Here is a 13,849-nt window from a genome sequence, read left to right as displayed (position 1 = left end):
AGCCTATGGTCCTTCCAATGTGCTTAAAACTATGTGCATCTATAATTTTGATGAAATAAAAAGCCAAACTGAAAGAAAATATTCAGAATAAAAGAATTAAAAGAAAAAAAATCACATTGTTCAGTCATAATTCTGCCCAAGTAATTGTCTTTTCAAAAATCTGACATTCATCTTTTAGCTCATCTCCCGAGATCGTACATTTGTTTTTGATTTCCATGGAAAAGAACAAGATCTAACTGAACATATAACCTAGAATGTTACCTAGAATTCAAGTGAGAAAATTGTTTTCAAAGATGATTTATGATGAAAGAATGATTTGCTGATTTGTATGTGAATGCAGTAAGAGTTCTTTAGAATGTTTAGTGTTTGATGGGCCTCATGATAACAGAACATCTTCATACAGTGAATCTTGTCATAAAATAAAATGGTCAGCACCTGTGTCTTTTGTTGGTGCTTTGGAGCTTATGATACCTGCATACTTATCAGGTGACATGATTTTCTGTTTCTAAATATAAATACATTATCTGACGATTCACAAATAGAAATGTGCTCAGTTAATAGCCACCAGGACAGAATAAAAAGCAAAAACCCTAAATGTTATAAAACTAAGATGTCAGTTTATATGGGGGTTGTGTATACAGCTGAGAAGAAACCCTCACTATATTTATTAGGTTATTGGTATATATCATGCTTAAGTTTATTAAGGCCACTGGAAGGAGGTTACTGGTAAACATCTATCCTGACCTCTCATCTATTTGGAGTGCAAGCAACAATGAAACTATCATTTGCCAAATTTTGAGTATATTACTAAACTTTAAATCTTGTTATAGATGATTGGATGGACTCTTTGGGATGATAAATTTTATAATTCTTCCCCATAGAATTCTAAGACAATCCTGAAGTGGGTAGAGCAAGAGTAGGATAGATGGGAGGCAGATGCAAGGAGAACATGGGAGTCACTGGGATTGCTTTTAGGCAGAGAGACAGGTAACAATGGAAAAGTTCGAGGGGGAAGTGGAAGTAGTGCTTGTGACTTTCTTTTGTTATTTATTTATTTGTTTTGAGATGGAGTTTTGCTCTGTCACCGAGGCTGGAGTGCAGTAGTGTGATCTCAGCTCACTGCAACCTCCCTGTCCTGGGTTCAAGCGATTCCCCTGCCTCAGACTCCTGAGTAGCTGGAATTACGGACATATGCCACAATGCCCAGCTAACTTTTGTATTTTTGGTAAAGATGGGGTTTTGCCATGTTGACCACACTGGTCTCGAACTCCTGATCTCAGGTGATCTGTCCACCTTGGCCTCCAAAAGTGCTGGGATTGCAGGCATGAGCCATTGCGTCCGGCCGTAAGTTCCTGTCTAGCTGCGAGTAAGTCCGTGCCTAGTTTGTGTACTAATAGTGTCATGTCTACCCCGATATTTCACTATTGCATTCTACAACAATGTGGATTCAGAGAATCAGAGGTTAAGTTTGAGTCAGACATGGTTTGCATGGTTCACATCTTACTAATGGAGTAGTCTTGGGCAAGTCTCAGCTTCCTCCTAGGTAAAATTATGTTAAATTTTATATATAGTATGTAGAATCATATTCGTAATTAAATAGTGTGCTGCTGTGAAGATCAAATGGGATAGGACATGAAAAGTGCTCAGCACATTGACCGCCATGCAGCAGACACACCATAAACAATGCAAAAATCATGGGGATGGGAACAGAAAGGTAAATGGAATGAAGAGAGGAAAACGAGGCAGTCAGGGAAAAATTGACAACGGGGATTCAAGATCTTTATGTGCTTCCTTTCCTTTCTGGCTTGTCTTCTAAATTTTGTTTTCTCACATCTGACTGCAATAAAGAATATGTTTGAATTCAGTTATGTGCCTTGGCCATTAGCTTACAGCTATCTCTAGATGTAATGCACGATATTCTCAGCCCTGGCGAAACTGGAGTGGATTATGTAGAGAGAGATGGATTGCTGTTAGTGAAATTCATCACTCATGCACTGAGAGCACTGTGTGAGTCCGTCAGTGTGCTGGGACCTCTGGGAGGAAGGTGGGTGAGGCTCATGGTCTGTCCTTAAGGTGTCAGGTTTACTGGAAATCACATTATTTCACTTCACTTCAGTTCAGTTCCACTCAATTCAGTTTATTTTAGTTCATTTCATGCTTCAGCCAGTTGTGGAATGAAACAGGATCCTAAAATAGCAGCACAAATTATCAGAAGGTTCTGATCTCAGGTAGCTGTACTTTGAGAGGACAGCAAAAAAATCTGCTAATCAGCTTGAGTCTTCTCTGTTCTTATATGATTGTGAAATAAAGAGAAGTCATCTAGTGAGTAAAGGGATGAAGATGTATCATTCGTATTATCATAAAATATATAGTCCTAAAAGAACCATAAATGTTATTTTTATAAAGGTGGTCAAGAATTCTCAGCAAGAGTTACATTCTGCAAAAAAGAATTTTTAAAGAAAGGTTCACAAGCTTACCACATGAATTCATTTTTTCTTTGTTTATATCCACTCTTACATATAGGTATAGTCATGTCTCTAACTTGTTTGTGATTAAGAGTTTATTGTAGCAAAATTGCAGCAAATATATCCATCATAGTAAGTCAAAGCAATTGAATTACTAAAAGTAGAAAGTTGTGTCAATTTTTGCTTTAAATTTACTTTCATCCTAAAAAATTATCTTTGAACTGAAGAAACAATTGTTTGTGTGTGTGTGTGTGTGTGTGTGTGTGTGTGTGTACCTGACAAACAGTCTGACAAAGTCAGATTTATGACGTCCAATTCCTGGGAGACAAATAATAAAGCTGACACAGAAGAGACAAAAAGATTATCAAACCCCTGGTTCAGTGGACAACTCATACAACTGGTGACAGAGAAGTCTTGAGTAGGTGAGATTCAGGGGGTCTCACACATATACATTATTATGGAGTTACGGTCTCAGTTCATGGCAACAAAGGTCTCAGCCAACTCTCCATAAACTCTCCAACTTGTGACAGGCTAGTGAGTTAGTCACAAATCACTATCAACAGACCCAGAGACTGACAAAATCAGATGTATTGAGTTAGTGCAGCCAAGGGGTGGCCCTTGGGAAGAGACGGGAGTGCTGTGTGACCGGAGGAAGTATCTTTCAAAAGGTCTGGGTTCTCACTGAAGAGCTTGAAGGAGGACTCAGTGGAAGCCAGTGGGGATCAGTTCCGGATTAGCAAATGAAGATTAACTAGGGATTATGCCATGTCATGAGGCAAGGACATTTAGCAATTCTGGATTCCCAGGAACAGATGAGTTACAGCAAAGTACGTCTGTGAGCATCATTAGTGACAAAGCAGAGGTCATTCAGGAAGAGGGTTGTTATGGCATTGAACAGCTGCTGCGTGACCTTGGGAGAAACAGTGTTTCCTGTTAATTACACAGCTGGATGTATCTAGGGGTCCTTTCCACCGGGTGAGCAACAGGGCTCCTTGTTTCTTTTTATTCTGAGTTGATTTTCACTCTTTCAGTCCTGGACAAGTTCACTCTCTTTTTTTTTCTCTCTCTCTCTCTCTATGTAAAATTTATGTTTTATATCAATTATGTATATGTATTCTATTTATATATTTTATATTTGCATTTTAATGTAAAATTATATAGGTTAAAAATATGTATCATTTGGGAACAGAGTCCCTATTATCTATTCAGATAGCCAAATCAATGCTAATAGATGCCTATAGGTTTCAGATAAGAGAAAATTCTATTTTTAAGCTGAAGACAATCAGTGAGTTGGAACTGAATATGGAGCTTCTTATCTATGATTTTTAACACAAATAATAGCACATTTTTCTGGACATTTTAAGGGAGAAAGGATAATGATATATTCTCAAAAGTTTAAAAAGTAAACATTCTTGCTGTTGAAGGGAAATCTCTCTGCAGCTTTTCCTGAAGCCATAGGCATGCTACAAAGATTCCATCAGTACTCAGAAGAGAAATTAGCTGCTGTTAGTGGGAAAAAAAATCTGCCCACCCCACAGGTGTTGTCCACACACTCAGGGCTGAATTTATGTATTGTTTGACTTCCTGACACATCAAAAGGTTGCATGACATGAGAGAGGTATGGTAACTATTTCCCTGTCATTAGATGGAAATCTTGGTGATGGATGGTGAAACTCAGTTGGCAATTTATAAGTTATGTGACCAATGTTTCTGTGAGAATAGATAAATGTCTTCTTTTGTCAAATTCCTATTATTCTGATTTATTTTGTGGACTCTTACATTGTAAAAGAGTTTCTATGATAGATTGGGAGGAATTCAGTTTTATTTATTATCTATTTATTTTCATGTTCAAGAATTGCTGGACTTGGTGGCTCATGCCTGTAATCCTAGCACTTTGGGAGGCTGAGGGGGACAGACACTTGATATCAGGAGTTCAAGACCAGCCTGGCCAACATGGTAAAACCTCACCTCTACTAAAAATACAAAATTAGCCAGGCATGGTGGCACAGGCCTATAATTCTACTTACTCGGGAGGCTAAGTCAGGAGAATTGCTTGAATCCAGGAGGCGGAGGTTATAGTGAGCCGAGATCAAACCATGGCATTCCAGCCTGGGTAACAAACAGAAAAACTCTGTTAAAAAAAAAAAAAAAAAAAAAAAAGAATGTATTGCCAAAAAGCCACCTGTAGGGAAACTGTTAGTACCTCTTCCTTTGTCTATACTTTCATAACGATTTGGGGTCTTCCTGAAAAATGGGTGTAGTGAGTTTGAACTAACAGCACATTTTGTCAGCGAAACTATGCTTTAGGATTACAGGATGAATTTTCTTGAGGCTTTCTGCAAAGCAATGGCAAAGTCAGCATTATCATAATCGTCATCATAGTGATGCCATTTTTACAATTGCAGTCAAGTTTTCATTACAAGTGACATTTTTATTGAGTACTTCAAGTACTACAAAAGACTTCAAATTAAACTGACCTTTCTCTTGCCCTCTGGGGACCTAAATTGTAAAAAAGAAGAACATCATAATAAAACAGATATAATCTAAAATTAAATAAACACCAAGAGATTAAATGTACATTCATTTAATGTCAAAAGCTTAAGAAATTAAGCAAGAAAAAAATTTCAGGCTTACAAATTTTGGCTTCTGATAATCAATTTCACTTTTCAATGTTTAAAATAAACTATAATTCCTCCCTGTACTATCTGTGTGTTTGGATTGCTTATGTTTCAATTTTTAGATTTTATTCCTCTAAGCATCACCAGACCAGACATTATTCTCAGTCTTCCTTTTAGAATAAAAGTAAAATCAGAGATAATGCATTCTAAGATCAATTCTGCTTCAGTTAATAAACATGGAGCAAATATACTCCTTATACTTACAAATATGTCATACCTGCTACATATATTGTATTCAAGGAATTAATGCAAAATATGCATTATGAAGAATTATTATAAATACCTCCATTCCTTAGTATCTTAGACTCATGAAGAGCAGGTTTTTCTTCTGGGTTAATTAAAACCAGGCATCTAATCTGTGTATCCTTGATTATTTCGGCCAGATTAGTCTATGAGTAGATACAGGACAAAACTTTATGAACTGGGTTCTGGAGTTCACACCACTTAAATTCAATGGACCTTTATGATTTGTGTGAAGATTTATTTATTTGGACCTATATACCAGCATAGCTCACCGTATCCAAGTCAAAGTTCTGTGGAAATAATCCTAAAACGATTTACCTATAAGTAGAGAACTATAGGACATTAGGTATAGTGATAAGTATAAAATTACAGTCATACTGAAAAATCAAATAATATTGTGCAACCTTAATAGTATTATTTACAATGTGATTTCAATATTTAAATAATTTTACATTTCTAACCCATCTAAATTTTTTTTCTCAATAGAAAATACATTCTTATTAGAATAAATAATAAAAGTAGAAATAATTTATAAATTCATCATTTAGAGAATCTGTGTTTCCTTTTGGCCTCTTAAAATTATTACTAGCTTGAAATATATATATTTCTTTGTAAAAATGTTGAAATCATATTGTTTTTATATATTTTTAAATTTAACATTATATCAGAAACATTTCCTAATATAATTAAATAATATTCAAGGCTTGATGTTTAATGACTACCCATTATTCCATTGTATAGAAGCACCATTCTTCCCCATTTCCTTCCTATTGTACCTACTATATTGTACTTATACCTATCGTACTTGTGGGTAATAATCCCTTTGGAGGATTCCCCTTTGGTATAATGTAATACATAACTGTGATGATGTATACATGTGCGTGTGAGATGGGAGCACACCAAATAGCCTACGAGAGGGGCTAAATGGTAAAAAAAATTCCCTCTAATTTTATATAAGTATTGGAGCTGGCTTAAGAAATGCTTTGAAACAAGTTGTCTTTTATTCGTTCCTTAACTACACTTTGTAAAATGTAGAGTTTTAGAAATAATTAACGCATTGTGGTTAAATAAAGGAATCAAAGATTTTTCAATGTTAGAATTTAATTTACTTGACTAACTTTAAATTCCTCTATCTTCTCCCTATGACCTCAGGAAATCTTGGTATCAATATTTAGGAAAAGAATAGGGTAGGGAATAAGAATATGGTGCTCTAATGTATCCTGATGGCTCAACATGAATTCCGCATAGCTTAGCAATGGCTTTGGGGACAGTATAGAGTTCTATGTTTAGTGTTTGATAAAATCAAAGGTGATACAGTAGTGCATATTGTACAAGCTAAAAGTTACAGAAGAAAATCAGTTGTTAAATTGTGGAGAGAAACAGCACATAATTACTGACAGTATAATTCCTAGAGTGCTGGACTCACAGCTCCAGTTCAACGAACAGAAGTCTGTTGATCCATTGAATTATCTGTGATAGCTTTGATGTCTAGAAAATAGGAAAATGAAAGAAGAAAGAGAAAACCGTTTTTACCATAATAAGATTAAGAAAAGACATGTAAATTCAGAAAAGCATTTGGTTAGACACCCCCATCCATCCATCCATCCATCCATCCATCCATCCATCCATCCATATCCATCCATCTATCTAGCCTTGATGTTTAATGACTACCCATTATTCCATTGTATAGAAGCACCATTCTTCCCCATTTCCTTTCTATTGTACCTACTGTATTGTACTTGTTCCTGTTGTACTTGTAGGTAATAATCCCTTTGGGCCGGGTGCGGTGGCTCAAGCCTGTAATCCCAGCACTTTGGGAGGCCGAGGCGGGTGGATCACGAGGTCAACAGATCGAGACCATCCTGGTCAACATGGTGAAACCCCGTCTCTACTAAAAATTACAAAAAAAATTAGCTGGGCACGGTGGTGCGTGCCTGTAATCCCAGCTACTCAGGAGGCTGAGGCAGGAGAATTGCCTGAACCCAGGGGGCGGAGGTTGCGGTGAGCCGAGATTGCGCCATTGCACTCCAGCCTGGGTAACAAGAGCGAAACTCCGTCTCAAAAAAAAAAAAAATAATAATAATAATCCCTTTGGAGGATTCCCCTTTGGTATAATGTATAACATACCTGTGATGATGTATATGTGTGCGTGTGAGATGGGAGCACACCAAGTAGCCTAAGATAGGGGCTAAATGGTAAAAAAATTTCCTCTAATTTTATGTAAGTATTTGAGCTGTCTTTAGAAATGCTTTTAAACAAGTTATCTTTTATTCATTCCTTAACTACACTTTGTAAAATGTAGAGGTTTAGAAATAATAAATAAATAACTTATAATATATATGTGTGTGTGTATACACACACACACACACACACACACACACACACATATATATATATATAGAGAGAGAGAGAGAGAGAGAGAGAAAGGTCTAATCAAATGCTTTTCTGAATTTATATATATATAGTCATGAGCCCCATAACATTTTAGTCAACAATGGACTGTGTATATAATGGTGGTGCCATAAGATTATAATGCCATATTTTTACTTTTACTTTTCTTTTCTTTTTTTTTTTTTGAGTTGGAGTCTCACTCTCATTGCCCAGGTTGGAGTGCAGTGGCATGATCTCAGCACATTGCAACCTCTGCCTCCTGGGTTCAAGCGATCCTCCTGACTCAACCTCCTGCAGTAGCTGGGATTACAGGTAACCATCACCACCCCCAGATAATTTTTGTATTTTTAGTAGAGATGGGGTTTCACCATGGTGGCCAGGCTGGTCTCGAACTCCTGGCCTCAGGTGATCCACTCACCTTGGCCTCCTAAAGTGCTGGGATTACAGGCATGAGCCCTGGCACCCAGTCGATTTTTTTTCTTTTCTATGTTTAGATACAACAATACACCATTGTCTTAAGTTGCCTACAGTATTCAGCATAGTAACATATTATACAGTTTATAGCCTAGGAACAATAGGCTACACCGTATAGCCTAGATGTGTAGTAGGCGATGCCACCTAGGTTTGTGTGAATACGCTCTGTGATGTCTGCATGACAACGAAATTGCCTAATGATGCATTTCTCAGAATGCATCCTTGTTAAGTGATGCATGAATGTACACACACACACTATACTGCCTCTTGTAAAGTAGTAAAATAAAGAGTAAAATACAGCAAAATAGTCTACTATCATAAAGTACAGCAAAGAGTAAAAAGAGAATCGGTTTTTGAAACAAGAAGGAAACTTAGAGAGTATCCCATCATTAGCTTTTACAGTTGAGGAACTGGGATTCTGGGAATGGAAGTGGCTGGATTCTGACCATCCAGTCTACAGTGGTTTCCATGGCATTATATAATTACAGGATGAGATGGATTTTCATTGTTAAATTATGACAACACTATTTTTGCTCTAAGGAGTCACTATAACTTACAAAGACATGCATTTTCCTAGTCACTACTGGATTTCTAGTTTATAGTCATTTCTCCAGGAATGTTATTTTAAAGATCTTTACATTGGTGATGACAGACAAAAAGGAAAAAAAAAAAAAAAAAAAAAACAATAAAAAACAGAAAACAGAAAAAGAAATCTTATCTTTTGTCAGTAAGGTCAATTATCCAGGCTGATGACTATTCCTATCGAAACTCATTTCCTGGATAAGGACAAATAGTTTAAATACTACCAATATGCTGATGTCTCCAAGATGTAGTTATCTAATTCTGACCACTCCCTTAAACATTTAACTTGTATGTTTAGGTGATTGCTGGACATTCCATTTGGATGTCTAATAAGATAATTCAGTATAATAAGTTTCAAACTTAAGCCTGGATTCCCCAGTATACAGACTTGTTTCTTGCTCACAATCCCCTTTTCAGTAAATGGCTACTCAATTTTTGTAATTGTCCTCAAGAAATTTGTAGTCATCCTTGAGTCTTCTATTTCTCTACCTTGCATCCATTCCTGCTGGCTCTGCCTTCAAAGCATATCCCTCAGCATGACCTTTTCTGACCCACTTTGTGACTGTCAGTCCCAGCCACCAAGCAGTTATTGTCTGTCTATTGCAAAAGCCTCATCTTGTTCTCTGCTTTCCCTCCTTGCTTCCCAATAGTTCATTTTCCACACAGGAGCAAAAACAGCCCTTTATACTCAACATCAGGGCAAGCTGACCCTCCTCCAAGGCTCCCCATGTCAATCAGAGTCAAATCACCACCCCTTTGACCATAGATCAAAAGACCTACTACAGGTTGAAAACCCCTTCTCTAAAATGCTTGGGACCAGAAATGTTTCAGATTTTGAAGGATTTTCGGATTTTGGAATATTTACATTATCTTTACTGGTTGACTATCCCAGATCTAAGACTCTGAAATCCAAATGCTCCCAAATCCAAATCTCTTACGCGCCAACATGATGCTCAAAGGAAATGCTCATTGGAGCATTTCAGAGTTGGGATTTGAGATATTCAACCTCTATTAGTTTTCTGCTGGTTCACTTTGGCCAAGCATCCTCAGCCTTTCAGATGGTCTTAGAATACCAGACACATGTTCCTTCCTCTGCATCTTGGTTCTTGATGTTCCCTCTGCCTGAAATACTCTTCCCTCAGATATGTATATGGTTCATTCTTTTTTTTTTTTTTTGAGACGGAGTTTCGCTCTTGTTACCCAGGCTGGAGTGCAATGGCGCGATCTCAGCTCACCGCAACTTCTGCCTCCTGGGTCCAGGCAATTCTCCTGCCTCAGCCACCTGAGTAGCTGGGATTACAGGCACGTGCCACTGTGCCCAGCTAATTTTTTGTGTTTTTAGTAGAGACGAGGTTTCACCATATTGACCAGGATGGTCTCAATCTCTTGAGTTCATGATCCACCCGCCTCGGCCTCCCAAAGTGCTGGGATTACAGGATGGTTCATTCTTTTACTTCATTCAGGCTTCTTGTAAAGGTCTCTTCAAATAGGCCTTCCCTATCACCTTACTTAAAATAGCACATTCCAGCACATTTCTCTTGTTCTTTTTTATCTGCCTTCTTAGAGCTTTCCATTCCCTGAAATGCTTATTGATGTTTTTTTTTCTTCCAGTACCATTGGAACGTAAGGCCCCTGAGGACTGAGGTCTTATGTCTTTTTTTCCCTACTGCCTTTTCAGTACCTTCGATAGTCTTGGTATATCATAGGTGTCAATATTTATTTGTTTATTTTAGAAACAGGGTGTCCCTGTGTTGCCAAGGCTGGAGTGTAGCAGTGCAATCATAGCATGCTGTAGCCTCAAACTCCTGGGCTCAAGTAATTCTCTTGCCTCAGTCTCCCAAGTAGCTGGAACTAGAGGTATGTACCACCATACTTGCTCATTTTTGTTCAGGCTGGTCTGGGACATCTGGCCTTAAGCAGTCCTCCCACCTGGGCCTTCTAATGTGCTGGGATATGGATGTAAGCTACCACACAGGCATAATTTACTGATCGAGTGAATAATGAAATGTTTCCTTTAAGGAGCCAACATTGGACTGATGGTTGAATTTCTAATGAAGGAAACAGAAAGTATAACTGCTCTGGCTTTGAATAAGGGCCAGTCTCTTGTCCAGTCTCTTTTCCTTCTTACAGTGTTCTGTTGTTCTGTGTAATTGATCCAGTTTTTCTCCGCTTCTCAGTCACCAAAGTGATCAAAGACAATAATTGAATTAAAGAAGAGTAGCATTTGATCCACTGGCTTGGTTGTGACGTTTCTCATTTAGTTGTATTGTTTCTTTAATTCTCATATTTCCTTTCTTACTAGTTTTTGGTCAAGATCTATTAAAGTCAGAAAAACAAGAATGATCATGAGAAAAATTCTAAATAATTGATTAGCTGTTTTTCCATGCCAACCCTGATGATGATTTAATTTGCCAATAATATTTGCCCACATACAGAAAAATGTTTGATTTGGAGTTCATAAACAACAAATTAATAATGACAAGCAGCAATGAGACAGCTAAATGAAAAACAGAGTTTGTGATAAAAAGATGATTTTGATTAAAACCAAAGAAATTGTTAAAAATGAATTTTGTTGTTTTTGAGTTCTCTGGATAACACATAAAAAATATTTTCTTCTTAACTGTCTTTGTTTGCTTGTTTTATGTAAAGCATTTGCTGCTTCAAGAGGGAAAAAGTTTCATTTTATCTGAAAGTTCTCTTTGATCCCTTAATCTTTTTCTAAACCTCATTGTAGATGTGGGAAATTAAAGTTCAACAACAATTCCCATGAGGAGGAAGCGGCTGGAAATCTAGTAAGAAAAAGTTTGGCTTTAAGAAGGTCCTGTTGATACTTCTCTGTGCCTTGGGCAGACCTCTTTTGCCATTTCAGTTTTGGGAAGGTTAAGGGTGAGCTCCAAGCCTATTTTCCTACAGGAGGAAAAGCTGGCCAAAATGAGACTTTGCTACTAACTTGCTTTTTCTTTCTCCCAAAAAACAATCATCTCTAGTTGAAATCCTCCTCCTTGGTGGCTTACAAAGTTATTATACTTTGGGTACCATCATCATTTCTTTCACATCCTAGTCTTAAATAAGTTCAAAGAATAATTCAAGTTTGTGATGCAAAACTCATTTCTGCTAATGAGATAGGAGTTGTTATTTCACTACAGCTGTTTATTGCAATAGAATAATTCAGTCATATTAAATATGTAAAGACATTTTTCATGAAGCACAATGAACAATGAGCCAAATGCAAAGCACATTGTGCTAAGAAACAGATAATTCAATGATGAACCTTTTCTATCGAAAACCAAAAGCTTCAGTCAAAAAATATACACTTAATAGGTTACATGGTAATAAATTATTTTTTATTCTCAAAAAAGAAATACTAGTTCATGTTTTTTTAACCCACTGGGAGCCAAGCTCTCAGTATTGCTGATCAAAATTATCAAAATAATTATTTTCTTTTAAAGATGGAAAAAGTTTGAGGTTCTAAGATTTAATAAACTAGGCAAGGTCACACAACTACTAAGTGGCTGGGGTTGGATTTGAATTTAGCTTTGATTGTAAATAGCATCTTTTTTCAGTGTTACTACAGTCTGCCTCTCCTTCATGCTGTTAATTTTGCACCAATCTGAAAATCTTGAGTTATGTTGATATTTCACAACCCAAATGTTTCAGCTCATTTCCTACCCCCTCCAAAGTTTTTCTATAAGCATGATGTTCAAAATGCAAGACACAGAGTATCCCAAGCTCGGTTAATTATGTATTAATATTGATTCATCATTTGTAACAAATGTACCAGACTAGTGCAAGATACTAATAAGGGAAACTATATTGGGACAGGGAAGGAGCTATATTACTCTGTACTTCCTGCTCAATATTTCTATAAACTTAAACAGCTCTAAAAATTAAGTCTATTCTTTGTAGTCTACAGTTTAAAGTCTGTGTAAGAGAGGAAATAAGAGGGATATGCCTTGGTCACAGTAGAAGCATGTTTTAGTAACAATAAATAGCCCTTATTCCTAAAGCACCTTCTCAGGAGGATGGGAATATAAAATTGCAAGGCTTCAGTTTTGCAGGGTGAGATTTAAGTGTGTTACCAGAGCTAAATTACTCTGGGCAATAAAAGAATGTTCTCGCTCTTACCGTGTATTAAAAAGAACATCGTTTTGAAGGGGCACCAAATGCTATGCCCAAATGGCCACTTGTTTTGATCTCAGTGGCTCCTATGCTCTGAGTCAGATTTGGAAGTGAAGTTTGGCTTTTTATCCTGGCTCTTTTCTCGGCTCCCCAAGGGCTCCTCCTGCAAGAGCCTGGTGGGATCTCAGCCCTGTGAATCATCCTTGCTGCCCAGACAACAGCTGCTACCAGGCTAGGACACAGAGGCTGGGGACCTCCTGCCTACCCTACTCCTGCAGGATGCACTGGAGAGCCACCTTAGAATGAGTCTACTATGGATATATATTTTGACATAGTTTTTAAGAATTAATGTCCCATAAAGGGTTTCTGTATATTTTGTCAGTGAAAGAGAGACATACAGGTTAGCATCATGACATGAATCCAAGATTATCTATATTTAATATTTATTCCTTAATTGGGATGAAAAGTTTCATTCCATCTTGGAGCAAATTAAATACATAATTGGTCTTTGTTTATTTTTCACAGATTTACTGCATAACTCAAAGTACTTTACAAATACAAAATTATTCAGTAAATGGCATGAAAGCCACCCTATAAAGTAGGAATATGTTTGATTAAAATAATTATTTGCCTCCATAGCTGTATTTTTTAAAAGCCTAAAACAAAATAGCAATGTTAAATGAAGGAGGGGCTATTTAGTTTTACAATATTATAGAAAATAGCCTGGACAGAAATTTCATGATTGTTTCCCATTTCAAAAGTTTTGCATTTTTAATTTTCATCTATGCTTTAAGTATTATTGACTCATAATTTATAATAGACTTATTAATGGTAGTATGGTGCTTTTCCTCTTCTGCCTGAAAGGGAGACTCGACAACACACACACACACACACACA

At 36.9% G+C, this 13,849-nt stretch overlaps 1 protein-coding gene and 1 long non-coding RNA gene across 9 annotated transcripts in view; one reads left to right on the top strand and one right to left on the bottom strand.

Moving 5' to 3' along the window:
• The window catches only part of NEBL (nebulette), a 695,182-nt gene that overhangs the window by 520,383 nt on the left and 160,950 nt on the right, over positions 1 to 13,849 (top strand). The window lies entirely within an intron of this gene.
• LOC118155268 (uncharacterized) overlaps positions 1 to 13,849 on the bottom strand; it is a 43,278-nt gene that overhangs the window by 28,465 nt on the left and 964 nt on the right. The window contains exons 2-5 of one of the 3 annotated variants that reach the window (XR_004745523.3): positions 6,813 to 6,874; positions 4,943 to 4,964; positions 4,669 to 4,801; positions 4,493 to 4,574 (exon numbers count right to left, since the gene is read on the bottom strand). This is a non-coding gene — a long non-coding RNA (uncharacterized LOC118155268). The remainder of the gene's footprint in view (positions 1 to 4,492; positions 4,575 to 4,668; positions 4,802 to 4,942; positions 4,965 to 6,812; positions 6,875 to 13,849) is intronic. The other 2 variants (XR_008473167.2, XR_013519572.1) reach the window with 2 other exon arrangements.

The sequence above is a fragment of the Callithrix jacchus genome, chromosome 7, assembly GCF_049354715.1.
Source record: "Callithrix jacchus isolate 240 chromosome 7, calJac240_pri, whole genome shotgun sequence".
NCBI classification, from domain to species: Eukaryota; Metazoa; Chordata; class Mammalia; order Primates; family Cebidae; genus Callithrix; species Callithrix jacchus.
Note: the sequence above shows the minus strand (reverse complement) of the source record. Positions and strands in the feature narration are given on the sequence as shown.